Here is a 10,859-nt window from a genome sequence, read left to right as displayed (position 1 = left end):
CATAACGGGCGCTCCCTTTGCCGTCTGCCCTCCTGCTCTTTTCCGTCGGGGGGCGGACGGCAAAGCGAGCCCCCCCCCCTAACGACCGTCTCCCCACCCCGTCCCCCCTATCTCCTGCTCTTTGCCGTCGGGGGTAGACAGCAAAGAGAGCCCCCCCCCCTAAAGGCCGTCTCCCCACCCTAGTCTCCTCCACTCTGACAGTTCACTGTTTCTCTCACCCGCTCGTCCCCCGCCCGCCGGCCGCATCCCCTCCCGCCCCCTCCTCCCCGCAGCCTCCTCCCCGCGCCCTCCTCACCATGCCCTCCTCCCCACACCCCTCCATCCCGCCCGCCGGCCGCCTCCCCTCCCGCCCGCCGCCCGCCTCCCCTCCCGCACACTCCTCCCCGCGCCCTCCTCCCCACACCCTCCTCCCCGCCCGCCGGCCGCATCCCCTCTCGCCTGCCGGCCGCCTCCCCTCCCGCCCCTCCTCCCCGCCCCCTCCTCCATGTCTCCCCACCGCCCATAGGTGAGTTTTTTTTATTTAATTAGATTTAGTTATTTGATTTAGTGGTAGTTTAGTTAGTTGTTTTAGTTAAATAGTAGATTTAGTCCGAGGTTTAGTTAATTAGTGCTAGGTTGTTTGTTATGTGTTAATTTAGAGGTAGATTCTATTTTGTTAATTAGTAGTACATTCTTTTTTAGTTAATGATTGGTAGATTCTGTTTTTGTTATTTTTTTGTTGTTTAGTGCTATATAGGTTTAGCGATAGGTTTAGTGATAGGTTTAGATTCTACATAGTCATAATTGAAATAAGTAGAAAAAAGATGAAGAATAAAAGAAGAATAAGTAGATAAGGGAAGAAGAATAAGAGAAGAGTAGGAGGAGGAGGAGGAGGATAAAAGGAAGAAGAAGAAGAAGAAAAAGAGGAGAGAGGAGAAGAATAAAGAAGACGAAAAAGGAAAAGAAGGAAGAAGAAGAAGAAGAACAAGAGGGAAATGGAAAAGAAGGAAGAAGAAGAAGAAGAAGAAGAAGAAAAGGAAGGAAGGAAGAAGAAGAGGAAGAAAAGGAAGAGGAGGAAAAAAAGAAGATGAAGAAGAAGAAAATGACACCCTGACACCTCGACACCCCGACACGATGCCCGAAAGCCCGACACGACACCCTGGCAGAATACGCCGCCCCCGACGCCACTGACCCCCAACCCCCGACCTCCGACACCTCTTAGGCCTCTTGTTGACCGAAAAGTCCCCCGACCACCGACCCCTGACGCCACTAACCCTGGACCCCCGACGACACTAACCCCCGACCACCGACGCCACTAACCCCCGAACCCCGATGCCACCGACACCCGACACCACCGACCCTCGACGGCACTGAGTCCCGAAGCCACTAACCCCCGACCCCCGACAACTCTTCTACCTTCGGTTGAACGAGAAGGTGCTTTTCGGCCTTCCACAAACCGACGGGGTCATAGTTTTGTAAATTATAAGTTAGGTCACATATTTTCCGATTATGTTTTAAAAACATCATATTTGTGTTGATCGTGTGAATTTCAATGTGCAGTTGTTCGACGACTTCCACGTGCGTTGGACGAGCTCCGCCCTTGCGTTTGTTGGTGAGCACGAATGACTTCACCTCCTACCCCCTTAATTTGCTCTGTCCCGGTCTTCGTACCGATGAAACTTGCTAGCTATAGGTTTCTTCAATCATGAGTATGCGTGACCAATATGCGTCTCCCGTTCGAAAGGGCGACATCTATAAATATGCATTTCTTTGCATATTTATAACCGCCATCCTTTTGAATTGTCCAATATTATCCATGGACAGCCCGAGTATGTGTAGATTGGGTTTGTTTTCCTGTATGCTGTGCTCCGGATCAGATGCGGAATTTAGTCAGTGCCTCCCCTGTTGTTCTCCGTGTACACATCCTCTCTGCTTATTGCCGAGACGTGTATCAGGAGAGCAGCGGGGAGGTGCTGCCGAAATTCTGCGTCGCATCTGGAGCAGAGCATGGGAAAACGAACCCAATCTACACATACTCGGGTGGGATTAGGACCTATCTTTACCTATTAGCGTGTAGGTTGCATGCACGTAATAAAACTGACAAACTTGATTAGCGTATGAATATAGATGATGAATTATATATTTATTTCTTGTGCCCCCATAGGTAGCTAGGCAACATGAGTGATCGTGCTTGTGTGTACACTGGTCACCCTAGTCAGAAAGACATGACCCATGAATGGTTAACAAAAACCAGGGGGTTTGTGAGAGCCGCATTTGCAAATGGCCAGCAAAAAACATGGTGCCCCTGTCCCAACTACGACAACTGGAAAAAGCAGACAGAGTTTGAAATGGGTAAACACCTACAGAAGTGGAGTTTTACGCCTAATTATACGGTGTGGGATTTTCATGGTGAGTTTGACCAACGTGCTAGAGCTGAGGTGATTCGTCGTCGCACCGACGAGCATGGTACCGTGATTGAAGACATGGTGCAAGACTTTGATGATGCTCGGGATTCGGACGATGAGATGGAGGAATCTGCAAAGGCCTTCTATGAAATGTTGGAGTCTTCAAAACGTCCTCTCCACGAGCAGACTGAGCTTTGTCAGCTGGATGCCATCGCGCAAGTAATGGCTCTGAAGGCTCAATTCAACCTAGGCAAAGAATGCTACGACGCGATGATGACGATATTTGGACACTTTCTACCCAAAGGCCATGTACTGCCTGCAAACCTGTACCAGTCAGAGAAAATCCTCCGTGTACTTAAGATGCCCTATGAGAAGATACATGCCTGTGAGAATGGATGTGCCTTATTTAGGCTTGAGTATGCGGCCTTGAACTATTGCCCCATTTGCAATTCTTCTAGGTATATTGTGGTAGACAACGGTATGGGTGAGAAGAATCAGACCAAAATCCCCATTAGTGTTCTTCGGTATCTGCCAATCGTACCAAGACTTCAACGTCTTTTCATGGTCGAAGAGACGGCCAGACAGATGACATGGCACAAATTGGGCAAAAGAACCGAACTAGATGCGGATGGGAACAAGATGCTGGTACACACTTCAGATGGTTTTGCGTGGAGGCACTTCGATGCATTACATAAGGATAAATCGGAAGATCCAAGGCAACCTAGAGTTGTTGGCCTGTATTTGTCATTCCACTAAATTTGCCACCCGGAGAGATTATGAAAAGAAAGAACATTTTCCTGACGTTGAAAATTCCAGGGCCCAACTATCCGGGGAAGAATATGAATGTGTACATGCAGTTGCTTAAGGATGAGTTGCAAGAAGCCTGGGATAATGGGATCAAGACCTACAACGCGGCTACCAAAACAAATTTCAAAATGCATGTGTGGTACATATACTCGACGCATGATTATCCGGCGTTTGCACTATTCGATGGCTTGTGTGTGCATGGAAGGTTCCCCTGCACCACATGCAAGGCAGCTCTTCAGTTCTGTTGGCTCCAGGCTGGTCGCAAGTATTCTTGCTTCGACATGCATAGACAATTCCTAGATCCTCACCTTAAGTTCAGAAAAGACAAGAAGAATTTCATCAGAGGTAGAGTTGTCAAAAACACTGCACCAGCTGCGCTGACAGGCCAACAGACCCTTGATCAGTTAAACGCTCTCGAGCCTTATCCTTTGCGTCCAGTATACTTCAAAGGGTATAATACGGAACACGCCTGGACTCACAAGTCATGCTTATGGGATCTGCCTTACTTCAAAGACCTCCTTTGCCCACACAACATTGACGTGATGCACACTGAAAAGAATATTGCGGAAGCCATTTTTGGTACATTGTCGGCATAAAGGGGAAGTCAAAATATAATCCTAAGGCTAGAATCGACCTGGAGGCTCTATGTGATAGACCGTTGCAAAAATTGCGACAACGGAAAGGAAAGCAAAGCATAGCGAAGCCAAAGGAATGGTTCAATCTTGAAAGGCGAGCTATGAGGGAAATGCTATTCTGGGTGAAAATGCGGTTGATGTTCCCGGATGGGTATGCTGTGAATCTAAAGAGGGGAGCGAGTCTTGAGAAATTGAAAATATTTGGGCTCAAGAGTCATGATTGGCACATATGGATTGAGCGGGTAATGCCGGTGATGTTGTGTGGCTTTATCCCTAAGGATGAATGGCTAGTACTGGCAGAGCTGAGCTATTTCTTCCGTTCTCTTTGTGCAAAAGAACTATCGCCTAGCGTGCTAGATGAAATGGAAGAGTTGGCGCTGGAGTTGATCTGCAAATTAGAAAAGATCTTTCCACCGGGCTTCTTTAATCCAATGCAACATTTGATTTTGCATCTCCCGACCGAGGCAAGAATGGGGGGGGCGTTCAAAATCGATGGTGCTACTCAACTGAGAGGATGCAGAAGACGCTTCGAGCTAAGTGTAAAAATAAACATAGAATAGAAGCATCGATGGCCGAGGCATTCATTACTGAGGAGGCGGCAAACTTCGTGACAACACACTACGAAACCAAAAATCATCATTTGCATAACCCGCAGCATCGGTACAATGATGTAGATCCAAAACAAGTTCGATCCAACCTCAGCCTATTCAAAGGTAAGCTCGCACCATCCGGTGCTTCGAAAGGGAAATCGTTGGATATCGAAGAATGGCGGACCATTTCTTGGTATATCTTCACCAACCTAACAGAAGGGCGGCCGTACATCGACTAAGTTCTCGGTAATTTATTGTTCCGCAACATCTAATTGCTTTGAACTACTCTTATTCCCGGATATTTGATATAGTCGATACGTCGCCGAATTCTCGGATGGAGCGGTCATCGAAAATGATTCCATCGAAGAGTATGAGTTGTTGGAAATATGCCCTAGAGGCAATAATAAATTGGTTATTATTATATTTCTTTGTTCATGATAATCGTTTATTATCCATGCTATAATTGTATTGATTGGAAACACAATACTTGTGTGGATACATAGACAAAACACTGTCCCTAGTAAGCCTCTAGTTGACTAGCTCGTTGATCAAAGATGGCCAAGGTTTCCTGGCCATAGGCAAGTGTTGTTACTTGATAACGGGATCACATCATTAGGAGAATCATGTGATGGACTAGACCCAAACTAATAGACGTAGCATGTTGATCGTGTCATTTTGTTGCTACTGTTTTTCTGCGTGTCAAGTATTTGTTCCTATGACCATGAGATCATATAACTCACTAACACCGGAGGAATACTTTGTGTGTATCAAACGTCGCAACGTAACTGGGTGACTATAAAGATGCTCTACAGGTATCTCCGAAGGTGTTCCTTGAGTTAGTATGGATCAAGACTGGGATTTGTCACTCCGTGTGACGGAGAGGTATCTCGGGGCCCACTAGGTAATACAACATCACACACAAGCCTTGCAAGCAATGTGACTTAGTGTAAGTTGCGGGATCTTGTATTACGGAACGAGTAAAGAGACTTGCCGGTAAACGAGATTGAAATAGGTATGCGGATACTGACGATCGAATCTCGGGCAAGTAACATACTGAAGGACAAAGCGAATGACATACGGGATTATATGAATCCTTGACACTGAGGTTCAAACGATAAGTTCTTTGTAGAATATGTAGGATCCAATATGGGCATCCAGGTCCCGCTATTGGATATTGACCGAGGAGTCTCTCGGGTCATGTCTACATAGTTCTCGAACCCACAGGGTCTGCACACTTAAGGTTTGACGTTGTTTTATGCGTATTTGAGTTATATGGTTGGTTACCGAATGTTGTTCGGAGTCCCGGATGAGATCACGGACATCACTAGGGTTTCCAGAATGGTCCGTAAACGAAGATTGATATATAGGATGACCTCATTTGATTACCGGAAGGTTTTCGGAGTTACCGGGAATGACGAATGGGTTCCGGGAGTTCACCCGGGGGGCAACCCACCCCGGGGAAGCCCATAGGCCTTGGGGTGGCGCACCAGCCCTTAGTGGGCTGGTGGGACAGCCCAAAAGAGCCCTATGCGCATTGGAAGAAAAATCAAAGAGAAAAGAAAAAAAAGGAAGGAGGTGGGAAAAGGAAGAAGGACTCCACCTTCCAAACCAAGTAGAATTCGGTTTGGGAGGGGGAGACCTTCCCCCTTAGGTTCGGCCGACCCCTTGGGAGTCCTTGGACCCCAAGGCAAGGCTCCCCCCTCCTCCTCCTATATATAGTGGGGTTTTAGGGCTGATTTGAGACAACTTTTGCCACGGCAGCCCGACCACATATCTCCACGGTTTTAACTCTAGATCGCGTTTCTGCGGAGCTCGAGCGGAGCCCTGCTAAGAAGAGATCCTCACCAACCTCCGGAGCGCCGTCACGCTGCCGGAGAACTCTTCTACCTCTCCGTCTCTCTTGCTGGATCAAGAAGGCCGAGATCATTGTCGAGCTGTACGTGTGCTGAACGCGCAGGTGCCGTCCGTTCGGCACTAGATCGTGGGACTGACCGCGGGACTGATCGCGGGGCGGATCGAGGGACGTGAGGACGTTCCACTACATCAACCACGTTCACTAACGCTTTTGCTGTACGGTCTACAAGGGTACGTAGATCACACATCCCCTCTCGTAGATGGACATCACCATGATAGGTCTTCGTGCGCGTAAGAAATTTTTTGTTTCCCATGCGACGTTCCCCAACAGTGGCATCATGAGCTAGGTTCATGCGTAGATGTCTTCTCGAGTAGAACACAAATGTTTTTGTGGGCGGTGATGTGCGTTTTGCTTCCCTCCTTAGTCTTTTATTGATTCTGCGGTATTGTTGGATCGAAGCGGCTCGGACCGACATTACTCGTACGCTTACGAGAGACTGGTTTCATCGCTACGAGTAACTTCGTTGCTCAAAGATGACTGGCGGGTGTCAGTTTCTCCAACTTCAGTTGAATCGGATTTGACCGAGGAGGTCCTTGGATGAGGTTAAATAGCAACTCATATATCTCCGTTGTGGTGTTTGCGTAAGTAAGATGTAATCCTACTAGATACCCATGGTCACCACGTAAAACATGCAACAACAAAATTAGAGGACGTCTAACTTGTTTTTGCAGGGTATGCTTGTGATGTGATATGGCCAACGATGTGATGTGATATATTGGATGTATGAGATGATCATGTTGTAATAGATAATATCGACTTGCACGTCGATGGTACGGCAACCGGCAGGAGCCCTAGGGTTGTCTTTAAACTAACGTTTGTGCTTGCACATGCGTTTACTATATTGCTAGGACGTAGCTTTAGTAGTAATAGCATGAGTAGCACGACAACCCCGATGGCGACACGTTGATGGAGATCATGGTGTGACGCCGGTGACAAGAAGATTGTGCCGGTGCTTTGGTGATGGAGATCAAGAAGCACATGATGATGGCCATATCATGTCACTTATGAATTGCATGCTATGTTAATCCTTTTATGCACCTTATTTTGCTTAAAACGACGGTAGCATTATGAGGTGATCTCTCACTAAAATTTCAAGACGAAATTGTGTTCTCCCCGACTGTGCACCATTGCTACAGTTCGTCGTTTCGAGACACCACGTGATGATCGGGTGTGATAGACTCAACGTTCACATACAACGGGTGCAAAACAGTTGGGCACGCGGAACACTCGGGTTAAGCTTGACGAGCCTAGCATGTGCAGACATGGCCTCGGAACACATGAGACCGAAAGGTCGAGCATGAATCGTATAGTTGATATGATTAGCATAGAGATGCTTACCACTGAAACTATTCTCGACTCACGTGATGATCGGACTTGAGATAGTGGATTTGGATCATGTACCACTCAAATGACTAGAGAGATGTACTCTTTGAGTGGGAGTTCTTAAGTAATATGATTAATTGAACTAATTGTCATGAACATAGTCTAATGGTCTTTGCGAATTACGATGTAGCTTGCGCTATAGCTCTACTGTTTTTATATGTTCCTAGAGAAAATTTAGTTGAAAATTGATAGAAGCAAACTTTGCAGACTGAGTCTGTAAAACCGAGGATTGTCCTCGTTGCTGCGGAGAAGGCTTATGTCCTTAATGCACCACTCGGTGTGCTGCACCTCGAGCGTCGTTTGTGGATGATGTGAACATCCAACATACACGTTTCTGATGACTACACGATAGTTCAGTGCAAAATACTTAATGGCTTAGAAGCAAGGCGCCGAAAACGTTTTGAAACGTCACGGAACATTAGTGATGTTCTAAAAGAGATGAAATTGTGATTTCATGCTTGTGCCCTTGTTAAGAGGTACGAGACCTCCGACAAAATTCTTTGTCCACAAAGTAAAGGAGAAAAGCTCAATCGTTGAGCGTGTGCTCAGATTGTCTGAGTACGACAATCGCTTGAATCAAGTGGGAGTTAATCTTCCAGATAAGATAGTGATGGTTCTCCAAAGTCACTGCCACCAAGCTGTCAGAGCTTCGTGATGAACTATAACATATCAAGGATATATACAATGATCCTTGAGCGATTCGCGATGTTTGACACTGCAAAAGTAGAAATCAAGAAGGAGCATCAATAGTTGATGGTTAGTAAAACCACTAAGTTTCAAGAAAGGCAAGGGCTTGAAGGGATACTTCGTGAAACGGCAAAACAGTTGCTGCACTAATGAAGAGACCCAAGATTAAACCCAAACCCGAGACTAAGTGCTTCTGTAATGAGGGGAACAGTCACTGAGGCGGAGTAACTCTAGATACTTGGTAGATAAGAAGGCTGGCAAAAGTCGAAAGAAGTATATTTGATATAAATGATGTTGATGTGTACTTTACTAGTACTCCTAGTAGCACGAGGGTATTGGATACCGGTTCGGTTGCTAAGTGACTAGTAACATGAAATGAAAGCTACGGCATAAACGGAGAGTAGCTAAAGGCGAGGTGACGATACGTGTTGGAAGTGTTTCCAAGGTTGATATGATCAAGCGTCGCACGCTCCCTCTACCATCGGGATTGGTGTTAAACCTAAATAATTGTTATTTGGTGCTTGCGTTAAGCATGAACATGATTGGATCGTGTTTATTGCAATACGATTATTCATTTAAAGAGAATAATGGTTACTCTATTTCCTTGAATAATCACCTTCAATGGTTTATTGAATCTCGATCGTAGTGTTACACATATTCATAATATTGGTGCCAAAAGATACGAGGTAATGATGATAGTACCACTTACTTGTGGCACTGCCGCTTGAGTAATGTTGGTATAAATTGCATGAAGAGGCTCCATGCTGATGGATCTTTATACTCACTTGTTTTTGAATCACTAGTGACATGCAAATCATACCACATGAGCAAGGCCTTGTTTTTCATTGAGATGAAACAATATAGTAACTTGTTGGAAGTGATACATTTTGATGTATGCAGTCCAATGGGTGCTGAGGCACGCAGTGGATATCATTATGTTCTTACTTCACTGACGATTTGAGTAGATACAGGAGTATTTACTTAATGAATCACAAGTCTGAAATATTGAAAGTTCAATTCCGTTTCAGAGTGAAGTTCGTCGTAACAAGAGGATAAACTGTCTACAATATGATCATAGAAATGAATATCTGAGTTACGAGTTTTGGTACGCATTTAAGACAATGTGGAAATTGTTTCACAGTTCATGCCACCTGGAACATCATAGTGTGATGATGTGTCTGAACGTCATAGCCACGCACTATTTGGTATGGTGCATGCTATGATGTCTCTTGTCGAATTACCACTATTGTTTATGGGTTATGCATTAGAGACAACCGCATTCACTTTAAAATAGGGCACCGCGTATTCCCGTTGAGATGACACAGTATAGAATGAGGTTTAGAGAAATCTAAATTGTCGTTTCTTGAAAGTTTGGGGCTTCGACACTTATGTGAAAAAGTTTCAGTCTGATAAGCTCGAACCCAAAGCGGATAAATGCATCTTCATAGGATATCCAAAACAGTTGGGTACATCTCCTATCTCAGATCCGAAAGCAAAGTGTTTGTTTGATCCTTTCTTGAGGGAAGGTTTCTCTCGAAAGAATTGAGCGGGAGGGTAGTAGAACTTGATGAGGTTATTGAACCATCACTTCAACCAGTGTGTAGCAGGGCGCAGGAAATTGTTCGTGTGGCGCCTACACCAATTGAAGTGGAAGCTGATGATAGTGATCATCAAGCATCGGATCAAGTTACTAAAAGCCTCGTAGGTTGACAAGGTCGCGTACTACTACAGAATGGTACGGCAACCCTGTCTTGGAGGTCATGTTGTTGAGCAACAGTGAACCTACGAGTTATGGAGAAAGCAATGGTGGGCCCGGATTCTGACAAATGGCTGGAAGCCATGGAATCCGAGAGAGGATCCATGTATGAAAACAAAGTGTAGACTTTGGAAGGACTACTTGATGGTCATAAGACTATTGAGTAAAGATGGATCTTTGAAAGGAAGACAGACGATGATGGTGATAAGTCACTATTAAGAAAAGCTCGACTTGTCGCAAAGATGTTTCCGACAAGATCAAACTGTTGACTATGATGAGTCTTTCTCACTCGTAGCGATGCTAAAGGTCTGTTAGAATTATGTTAGTTGTTGATGCATTATTTATGAAATATTGCACATAGGATGTCAAAACATTGTTTTCTCAACGGTTTCCTTGAGCAAACATTGTATGTGATACAACCAGAAGGTTTTGTCGATCCTAAAGATACTAGCAAGTATGCAAGTTCCAGTGATCCTTCAATGGACTGGTGCAAGCATCTCGGAGTTGGAATATACACTTTGATGAGATGATCAAAGATTTTGGGTTTGTACAAGGTTTATGAGAAACTTGTATTTCCAAAGAAGTGAGTGGGGGCACTATAGAATTTCTGATAAGTGTATGTGGTAGACATATTGTTGATCAGAAGTAATGTAGAATTTCTGTAAAGCATATAAGGTTGTTTGAAAGGAGTTTTCAAAGGAA

This window comes from Hordeum vulgare, chromosome 5H (genome assembly GCF_904849725.1).
Source record: "Hordeum vulgare subsp. vulgare chromosome 5H, MorexV3_pseudomolecules_assembly, whole genome shotgun sequence".
Classification (NCBI taxonomy): Eukaryota; Viridiplantae; Streptophyta; class Magnoliopsida; order Poales; family Poaceae; genus Hordeum; species Hordeum vulgare.
This window is presented reverse-complemented; position numbering follows the sequence as displayed.